This window comes from Opisthocomus hoazin, chromosome 7, assembly GCF_030867145.1.
Source record: "Opisthocomus hoazin isolate bOpiHoa1 chromosome 7, bOpiHoa1.hap1, whole genome shotgun sequence".
NCBI lineage: Eukaryota > Metazoa > Chordata > Aves > Opisthocomiformes > Opisthocomidae > Opisthocomus > Opisthocomus hoazin.
The window spans coordinates 42,332,716-42,342,594 of NC_134420.1; the positions used below are offsets into that span (position 1 = coordinate 42,332,716).

The 9,879-nt window shown below is 37.6% G+C and overlaps 1 long non-coding RNA gene across 5 annotated transcripts in view; it reads right to left on the reverse strand.

Annotated features, from left to right (window-relative positions):
* The window catches only part of LOC142361951 (uncharacterized), a 42,919-nt gene extending 33,737 nt beyond the window's left edge, over positions 1-9,182 (reverse strand). For 3 of the 5 annotated variants that reach the window (XR_012764540.1, XR_012764542.1, XR_012764544.1), the window contains exons 1-2: positions 8,968-9,182; positions 7,031-7,101 (exon numbers count right to left, since the gene is read on the reverse strand). This is a non-coding gene — a long non-coding RNA (uncharacterized LOC142361951). The remainder of the gene's footprint in view (positions 1-7,030; positions 7,102-8,967) is intronic. The other 2 variants (XR_012764541.1, XR_012764543.1) reach the window with 1 other exon arrangement.
* Between the last annotated feature and the right edge of the window lie 697 nt (positions 9,183-9,879).

Below are 9,879 nucleotides of genomic sequence, written 5' to 3' on the forward strand. Positions count from 1 at the left end.
TATTATAATAATAGTATTTCCTATCCTAAGGAGATTTTCAAAGCATTACATGAAGTGTCAGGTTCTCAGGATTCTAAGCTTTATAGTCAACATCATTTCATAGAATCATAGAATCGTAGAATGGTTTTAATTGGAAGGGACTTTATAGATTACAAAGTTTCAACTCCCCTGCCATGGCCAGGGACATCTTCCACTAGATCAGGTTGCTCGAAGCCCCATTCAACCTGGCCTTCAACACTTCCAGAGAGGGGGCATCCACAGCTTCTCTGGGCAATCTCGTTCAGTACCTCACAACCCTCACAGTAAAAAATTTCTTTCTTGTATCTAACCTAAATCTGCCCTCTTTCAGCTTGTAGCCATTACCCCTTGTCCTGTCGCTACATGCCCTTGTAAAATGTCCCGCTCCAGCTTTTCTGTAGGCCCTCTTCATGTGCTGGAAGGCTGCTAGAAGGTCTGCCTGCAGCCGCCTTTTCTCCAAGCTGAACAGCCCCAACTCTCTCAACCTTTCTTCATTGGAGAGGCGTTCCATCTCACTTATCATTTTTGTGGCCCTCCTCTGGACCTGATTTCAAACTGTCTAAGTGCCAGAAGAATAACTATAAATTCTGGAAATAAAACCATGCACTTCAGAAAGAAGCTCTTTAAAGAAAAGCCAACAGATGTTTGCTGCTGTCAGGGAAACAAAATATTCATAAGATTTAATTATGCTTTTCCTGCATGACTATCCTAAGACAAGGCACTCTTCACAAGCTGCCTGTTCAAAGACAATCCCGAGTTAGGCAGTGTCTCTTCTACAACTGTAACATACCATACAGCAGCATTCTGAAAGAACCCTTTTTGCCATGTACCCAGCAAGAGTTGTACCAAAAACACCTAGTAAAACATGTGCTGTGCTATAAAATATGGTCCCTTATGGACATTTGTGAAAGTATCCCAAACATTTGCTATTGACATTGTGTTTAAATAGGAGGATTGAGGAGACAAGAACATTGCAAGATTCCTTTATGCTTAAGATTTTTCTTCTCATTCTTTCTTTTTTTCCTTTGTTCTTTTGACTAGCCTGCCTGGCCAAAAGTACATTCAATTTCAGAGATGTTTTCCATTTATCTTGATTGTTTGAACCTATTGATTTAGGTCCAGTCTTAAAGCAAAATACAAGTGTTATTATCAAATGTAAAATCTGTGTTGAGGAATTTGTAAAATAGATTAGAATACAGAAAGTACAGAACTGTCAGTGTCTGATGAGGAAAGTGTCAAAAGAACCGAGGAGATGAAGAGAATATAACCTACACTGAAGTAGACCTTGTTACATTCACTTCCTCAATGTGCAAAACTTTGCAAAAGCTTAGTTAAGGTACTTGACCTAATTACACCAACCCCTTTGGTCTGTAAAATTAGACACAGGGGGAAAAAAAAAAAAAAAACATAAACATAAAGGAAGGTATTTACATCTCTGAGGTCAAACAACACTACTGCCCATCTCTGGTGGAGTTAGAATGAGGAACACTGTGGAGAGAGGCAGGCACCTCCAAAGATAGGTCAACAGTCCTAAGGCAGAAGTTATCACTTAAAAGCTCTAATAATTATTCAGTAACCACTGTGCTCCCTTCCCTCCTCTTTGCTCTTTTTTAATTTTTTTTTATTTCCATTTTGCTGAAATGTAACCTACTTTTAGTAGTTCCATTGAAGAACACAAAAAACATTAACGGCTTCTTTATTTCCGAACATATTCCAAATATCTGTAACAAAGTGGAGCTACAACAGCCTCGAATGTCTTGTTGGGATGTTTTTATCCTAGCATGAAGTACATCTTCCAGTGCATCATTGCTCAAACACAGACTTGGCATCCTGAAAAAGCCTTCAAGGCAGCCAGATTTTATTATTTGTACCATTTCAAGGGCAATTTGTCTTTTTCAGAAAAAAAAGACAATTTTCTCCTTTACAGAAGAAACATGTTAAAAGCAAAAGTTGAACTGCTTTAGAAGTGACATGAGCTGAAGAACTAGCAGCATGTATTATGCATGATAGCAACAGCAGTCCTGGTGAAAGTTCAAACTTTGAATCCTCCTAATATAACTTGGGTATTTTATGTCAGATTGAGTAAACTGGTACTGAAGATGAAAGATAGTATGTCCTTTACCCCTGCTAAAAATTTATGCAATGACTGCATTGAGATGAAGAAGACAAGTAGCTGATGATCTCAACTGTGCTGCAATGACATGTCCCAGTTGTCCTGTTGGTCACCATAGCGAAGGCTGATGAATGGCTCCAGCTGGGTTACAGTTTACATTGGTCCTCCAAGTATACCAGGTATTGTGAAACTAGTAAAAATTGGAAGTAAAGAGTGGTAATGTCCATTTATTCATTTTGAAAAAAAATATTTCCTAAACATTTGGAAAATATTCTATGTCACTTCTAGAGAGCAGACGGAATGAACAAAAAAAAGTAACATCGAAATACTGTTATCTAAAGATGAAAAAAAAAAAGGCAAAAAAAAAAGATCTAGTAATACACCATTTTTTCAGTTCTGCTTCTGCTACACTTAGTTAAACCTTTTTGAATGATCTGGGAAGATTTTGAGTGTCTTCAGCTTCAGAAGGAAAGGTCTACCATTTGCAGGACAAGGTCACATGAAAGAATAATTTTTTCCGACCCAAAACTTTCTATGATTCTGTAATTCTAGGATTTGAACATCATCACTTTGGACTGAGATCAGATTAGGGTTTGTTTAGTTGTTTGTTTGTTTTTATATAAAGAGAAGCAAATATAAATGCAAAGAAAATAGATAAAATTATGTATATAAATAAAATTAAAATTTAAATAATATAGCAATGAACATGTAAAATAATATATCCGTGCATAAAACAATTAAAATATGTTTAATATATTAAAAATATAAAAACATCTTAAAATTAACCATCCCCAAAGACTGTTCCAGAACCACAGAAGTGTCTGGATGCCTTGGTCCTCCTGTCACTTGAAAAGTACTTAATTTAAAATGCTAGACTTCTATTTCAGAGCAGTGGAAATATTTGCTGAGCTTGTTGTAGCACACATCCCACACAGACTAATTTTCTGAGCGCAGGCTCAGACACATGTTATCTGCTGGTGTCAAAGTGCAAAGCACAAATAAGAAAACATGCTGTTGCTTCAGCTACTTTCTCTTTCTTTTTTGTCCTTTATTCAGACGGAGCTGCTTGTTCGATCTTCCAGGTTCAGTCATGCTGTTTGATTTTCTTTTTGAAGGAGAAAAAGGCTCTGGGGCCAGAATCACTGGTACTTTTTGTGTTGGTGCAAATGAGGTTAGAAGTCAGATTAAATGTCCAGCTGGGGCATTTCCCTGAGTAGAAGAAATATGGGGTGACACAGAGCTGCCAAAACTTAAGAGTTCCTTGCCCCTCATCTCTGACGAGAAGAACAGACACAGTGAAGAGGGTACGATCAAAGCATTTGGCCCTCATTGATTGCCCATAGAAATCTATGTTTAAAGCAAAAGGGTTTTGAGCCACAGTATTTAATTTCAAGGATCAAGCTGAGGATGAAGCAGCCATCTCATTGGTGATATTGCTTATTTGACAAGCAGGTATTACTTATTTCTTGTTTAATAAAAAGATTAATCTAGAATCGCTACCAGTTAGAACTTCAGACTGTAAGACAACTGCAATGTCATATGATCACTGTCCACCGTTTACAATCATATTTGTGATTCTACAATTCTTGCCTATAGTAAGGTTTTTAAAATTTTCCAGATGTCTCAAAAATACATTTAGTTTTGTCAGCCATGGTCATGTCACGCTCTGTTTTTATTGTCATCCCCTAACTATAAACATGAAAGTTCAAATGCGTTATGCAGGGTGGGACCTAGATTTCTGTTCAGTTCTGAGTTATAAATTCTACATCACAACTTTTGAAAAAGAAAATTGTCTAGCAAAAGACGCTTAAAATACTAAGAAAATTCATTCTCTTATGTTTTTTCTTTAAATGTGTCACTCTGCATGTACTTGAAAAGAAACACAAGCACGTTACATAACTTTACTAGTCTGAGTATTACCTTTGCAATCTGTATCAGGATGTACACTTTCCAAGTACAAATGCAGGATATGCCATACGTTTCCTGTTATGCAGTCCTAATTCCCCAGAGGCACTATGTTTCACCTGGAAAGCACTCAGAAATAACACTGATGACTTGCAATGTAAAACCAAAAAATAAAGACAGGGAGAGAATCTCTGCTGTGTGTTAAATTCTGAGCTTCGTTTTGAGAAGATAAGAACCACAGTTTTGCAGGAGGAGAAAAAAAGAGAAAGAAATAAAGAAAGAAAGAGAAAGAAAGAGAAAGAAGAAAGAAAGGGAGGAAGGGAGAAAGGGAGGAAGAAAGCTGAACAGCCACCAACACTTTGATTAAAATCATGTTTTAGGTGGTTTACAGACACTTACAGGCACCCTCAGTTTCTGTAGACTGTTTCCACTTTCATTCTGTGGTACGATGTGAATCATTTCAGAACTGGACACGAAAGAAGTTTCTATCACCATAAAGCTTTCTGTATTTATAACAGTAATTTCATCAGAATAAAGCTTTCACAGTTTTTATTTACTCTTTTCAGCTCTTTCTACATGTATTTTTTCTTATTTGACGCAAACAATAAAGAAGCTTCATTCAAGAGGCTTCTATTTGAGTCACCTAACAGTGATCTTGGAGAGTACTTTCACAGCTGTAAAAGTGAACATTTACCAAATCCTCAGATACATATCCACCTACTTTCTGAAATTTTGAATGAGCAAGACTTTTGCCTTCTTAATGAAGATTCTATCACTAGTTTATGTAGAAATGAACAACATATAAAAGGGTTTGCATTAAAAAATGGTTATGCTTTTCAATGAGAAGTAAAAAACAAGCCTAAAACAGAGCAGTTGGCATTTCAGACTATTTGTTATTTTATTTCCATAATGCTTGTTGATTATTATAATTGATTACTCCAACAATTTCAAAGATATAATTAATTGGTAAAAGTAATTTAGTTGCCTTTTCTGTAAAATATTCTTAATTAACAAAGAACATTTAAATAAATTACCATAATACTGAAGGTCACACAAATATTAGCTACAGTTGTGCTCACTGTTGCATAGTTACATATTTCTAGGTAGAGACAGAAGGAACAAAGCTAATTCTAATAAAATGAAAATACTATCTTTCTTTCATTGAAATTTCAGTACAAGCATCTTATTCTACTTGTCCTTTTAGCTAAGATCAAATCTAATGTCTTTTCAACATTATATATGGTAATGTAATTTAATCTACTTTCTACTTTGGCAAATCTGGAGCAACAACTTTATTTGGTCTCTCCTTTCTTCAAATACTGTAATGACTTTTTGCTGTAAAATCAAGCAAATGCAATGAGATCGTGATGCACCAAAGGTTAACTGACACAATCACTCCTGAACTGTATTGTACACGACACTATCACAGATCTTTCTCCTGTCACCATTTCCTCACTAAACTTTGTGGGAATTAGGGTGCTTTCTCGGGTGACTGGTAATAAAGCTTCCTCAAGCAGAGTAAGGAGAGAAATTTGCATTTCACACAATCACAGAACGATAGGGGTTGGAAGGGATCTCTGGCGATCATCTAGTCCAACCCCCCTGCCAAAGCAGGGTCACCTAGAGCAGGCTGCACAGGACCTCGTTCAGGCAGGGTTCAAATATCTCCAGAGAAGGAGACTCCACAATCTCCCTGGGCAGCCTGTTCCAGTGCTCCATCACCCTCAAAGTGAAGAAGTTCTTCCTCATGTTCAGACGGAAGCTCCTGTGCTTCAGTTTATGCCCGTTGCCCCTTGCCCAGTCACCGGGCACCGCTGAAAAGAGTCTGGCCCCATCCTGTTGACACCCACCCTTAAGATATTTGTAGGCATTTATAAGGCCCCCTCTCAGCCTTCTCTTCTTCAGGCTAAACAAGCCCAGCTCCCTCAGCCTTTCCTCATAGGAGAGGTGCTCCAGTCCCCTCATCACCCTTGTAGCCCTCCACTGGACTCTCTCCAGTAGCTCCTCATCTTTCTTGAACTGGGGATCCCAGAACTGGACAGAGTACTCCAGACAGGACCTCACTAGGGCTGAGTAGAGGGGGAGAAGAACCTCCCTCGACCAGCTGGCCACACTCTTCTTAATGCATCTCAGGATACCATTGGCCTCCTTGGCAACAAGGGCACACTGCTGGCTCATGGTCAGCTTGTCGTCCACCAGGACTCCCAGGTCCCTCTCCACAGACCTGCTCTGCAGCAGGTCCACTCCAAGCCTGTACTGGTGCATGGGGTTGTTCCTCCCCAAGTGTAGGACCTTGCACTTGCCCTTGTTGAACTTCATCAGGTTCCTCTGCACCCAACTCTCCAGCCTGTCTAGGTCTCGCTCAATGGCAGCATAGCCTTCCAGTGTATCCACCACTCCTCCCAGTTTTGTGTTATCAGCATCATTTGCCACTTCCTGCGTGATAGCTCAGTCATTATTGTTGACAGCAGAAAAGATGTACGGGGAATCACCTTCTTCTTCACTGCATATTGAAACAAAGTCATAGTTGTCACAGCAGCTGGCATGGAGGCAAAGCAACTGCCATGTTGAACATCTTAGAAAGACTTACTTCAAGAAATTTAGGAGAAGCATTACTTTCAGGATTCCAAAGTCAAAATGTCAAAATGGTGTAAAGCAAAAGCAAAAGACTAGAGGGCTTTTTGTCTAACATCTTTTCCATACACATTAAATATTAGACTTTCAAATCAAGATTAGATTCAATTTCAACTGAAGTTGTGACCTTCCATAGCTGAAAAAAAAAGTGCTAAGTTGATGACAAGATTAATGATATTTACATGCCAAATGACAGAACTAAAGCTGGAGTACTGATTAAAGATAATTAGTCAGTGTAATGCCATTTTGCACCTATGTAAAATTTTATAAAATCAACAAATAGTCAGAGTTTGGATATGCTCTGAATGCATAAGCAGTAAGGACGTATTTGCGAAGGTGCTATCACTTTTATTTACTTACTTTCTTATGAAGACAATTTTTGCTTCTGCTCTTTCTGTAGTTCCTGAGTGCCTGTATGACTTCAGTTGTAGCTGTGGAGGAAAAATATTTATGAAAATCATCCTTGTATAATATATCCTCTTGAAAAACTAAATAAAACTGTTCCATCAGCTCTAGAACTAAGAAAGAAGCATTTCACATGGACTTCACTTGACTTTGACTGAATTTGGTGTTCAAGGAACTAGTTCTGATTGAAGCTTTTTTCATGGTATCTGTGCTACTTTTTCCAGGGTGTCTGAAAACTGCTCTTTAGACAAGGAGCTGACGTGATCTGCCTAATCTGCTTGGCCACACATTACCAAAAATTAAGAACATAATTACCTTTGACCCCGTAATCACCTTGTTAAAAATTGAAGCAAACCCATCAATAAGTTCAAAAGGAAAGGATTAATCCATGGAAAAAGTGAGTTTGTCTAAGCATAGTTTCCACAAGAAGTCAGGTTACTAAATAATTGAGCAATTTTCAGAAGTACTTTGTGCTTTACCAGGATGGTTTTCTCAAAGATATCAAAGGGAATTGACACAGACCTAAGGACATTAAGGCTTTGTAGCTGTGACAATCTAGGTGTATAAAAGTAGCAAAATATGTAGGGAAAGAGTATTTTAACAGGCAAACCGTTAGTGTTGGAAACAGACACATTTCCAGTCATGCTAGCCCTTCTGTGAAACACCTCCCCAGCTACTCTTGCCAAACGATAGACAGAGCATAAAGAGTAGGTGCCAGCAGCCATTCATACTTTCTGATCTGTTTCTGTGTCACTTCAATGTGTGCGAAAACTGGCATTAATATGAAGGGGGTTAATGGAAATCCTACTCTTACCATCAAAGATTTGCTCAGTTATTTTAAAAGTTTTGTATGAACATATTTTGAATGCAACAGTGGAAACTTTGCATGTTATCAAGTAGAAATCCTGAGCCCAACGAGTGAACACTGCTTTGGTGGTAAACTGAATTTTTGCCTGACTCATTGTATATGTCACCCTGATGTTTCGAACTTCCTTACAGTGTCACAAAAACAGCCAAACAGACTCAAAGCAGCCTCTCTTGCTTTTCTGTTAATTCTCTTTTGTTCCTAACAGCTTTGGGTTTTGATCAAAAGCAGAAACATAAAAGCACTACAAAAAAGACTTTTTTTCAAAATGGTTCTTAAGTATGGAATCAGTCACAGAATCCTTAGAAGGCATATAATAGTGGGATGTGAGCTATTTATCCTACCACTTCAGAGGTTTATCAAACATTATTTTTCATGAAATAATTGCATTTAGGATAACACTGATCAAGAAAATTATATACTGCAATCCTTCTTCAAATACACATTACCAGGCTATAACAATGAAAAATGAAAGTAGAGTATTAAAACTATGCTATTAAGTTTCTTTAATCTTCTACAAATCAGAAAGGGTTAACAGCAACAAGAAAAAAAAAGTGGTTCTTAAAAACAAAATAAAACTCTAGATAATCTGTACTTTGGAGTAAGGCTTTTTTGTACAGACACCAGATACAATTTACTCAGACTACAGAAATATCAACACAAATATTTAATGGAAAAAAACTCAATGCACTCTTAGATTGCTAGTCTCACAGGAAATTAATGGTACTGGTAACTAAATAATTAGAAAGGGGAATTTGTGAACGTCTTTATTAACCTTATAATAATTTGCAAAATGAGAAAACAAAATAAAGAGAAAACTTTACTCCCCAAAATTACTGTGCATAATATACAGAATAAATTGCAACTGTAATAAAAAAGATCTGCGTCTTTTGTTTATAAAAGACAGAGTTATAAACCAAAAACCATTATAAACTATTAAGTCAAAACTATTAAATCACTTAAATTATTACCTTCATGTGAACCATTTCACTTTCAGTAATGAGGGGTTAAACCAATAAAGTCATACCTTAATAAGTTGGGGAGAAAGTATGCATTATATTTTCAATTTTTACAGTAAGAGATTAGGTAGGAAAACATATCTTCATATCAGGAGATACATCATTCCAGCTCTACCTTTCAAAGTTACTTTAAAGCAGGCTTCATTGATCTTGGTGAGGAACAGAGACCCGAGGAGAATGTTATAGCTATAGAGGCGTGATCTTGCAAGCTAAGTCTTGCTGTAAGAGGTGCAAAAAGTCAAATAAGCACCACCGAACACTTAGGACAGATTGTGAACCATTTATTCATACTAGCAGGCAATTAGGTGTCATGTTAGAGCCAATGTTGGCTCCTGATCGAGAAAACATTTGAGTATGTGCTGAGTTTGAAGTGGCACTTAAGTATGCCTGGCAGGATTTCACTGAACTGAGACCCATAATAAACATTGATTCTCAGCAAAAGGAGATTCACAGTCTGGTCTCCATTGCTTACTAATTTTGTAGGGTAAGAAGTTTCCATAAACTGAAACTAGGACACTGTTTATCATGCGGACAAGCCTCTATACCTCTACTAAATGTACAAGACTGAGGTGAAAGAAAAATCTTTACGGCAGAGGGACAGATACAATCTAGAGTACATATACTTAAAAGGCTTACTGTGACCTTGTATGTACAGGAATCATTTTTAGGGTTTTTAGTAATTCCTACTGTCAACAGAGTAAGAGGCGTTCTTGAGTATGCTGAGGAAAATGGGAGTAAGGGCAGCTGTGCAGAACAGCCTCTGAAAGAAATACATTCAAAGTTTCTGTTGAAAAGGCTGTTTCTCAAAGGCAGCTCCTTGATGCCTCATGATGTATTCAAGGCACAGCCTCCTTGCTTGGCCCATCACCCTGCGCCACCTGCTCCTTTCAGCTCACTTCACCTTAGCAAATCGTGACAAG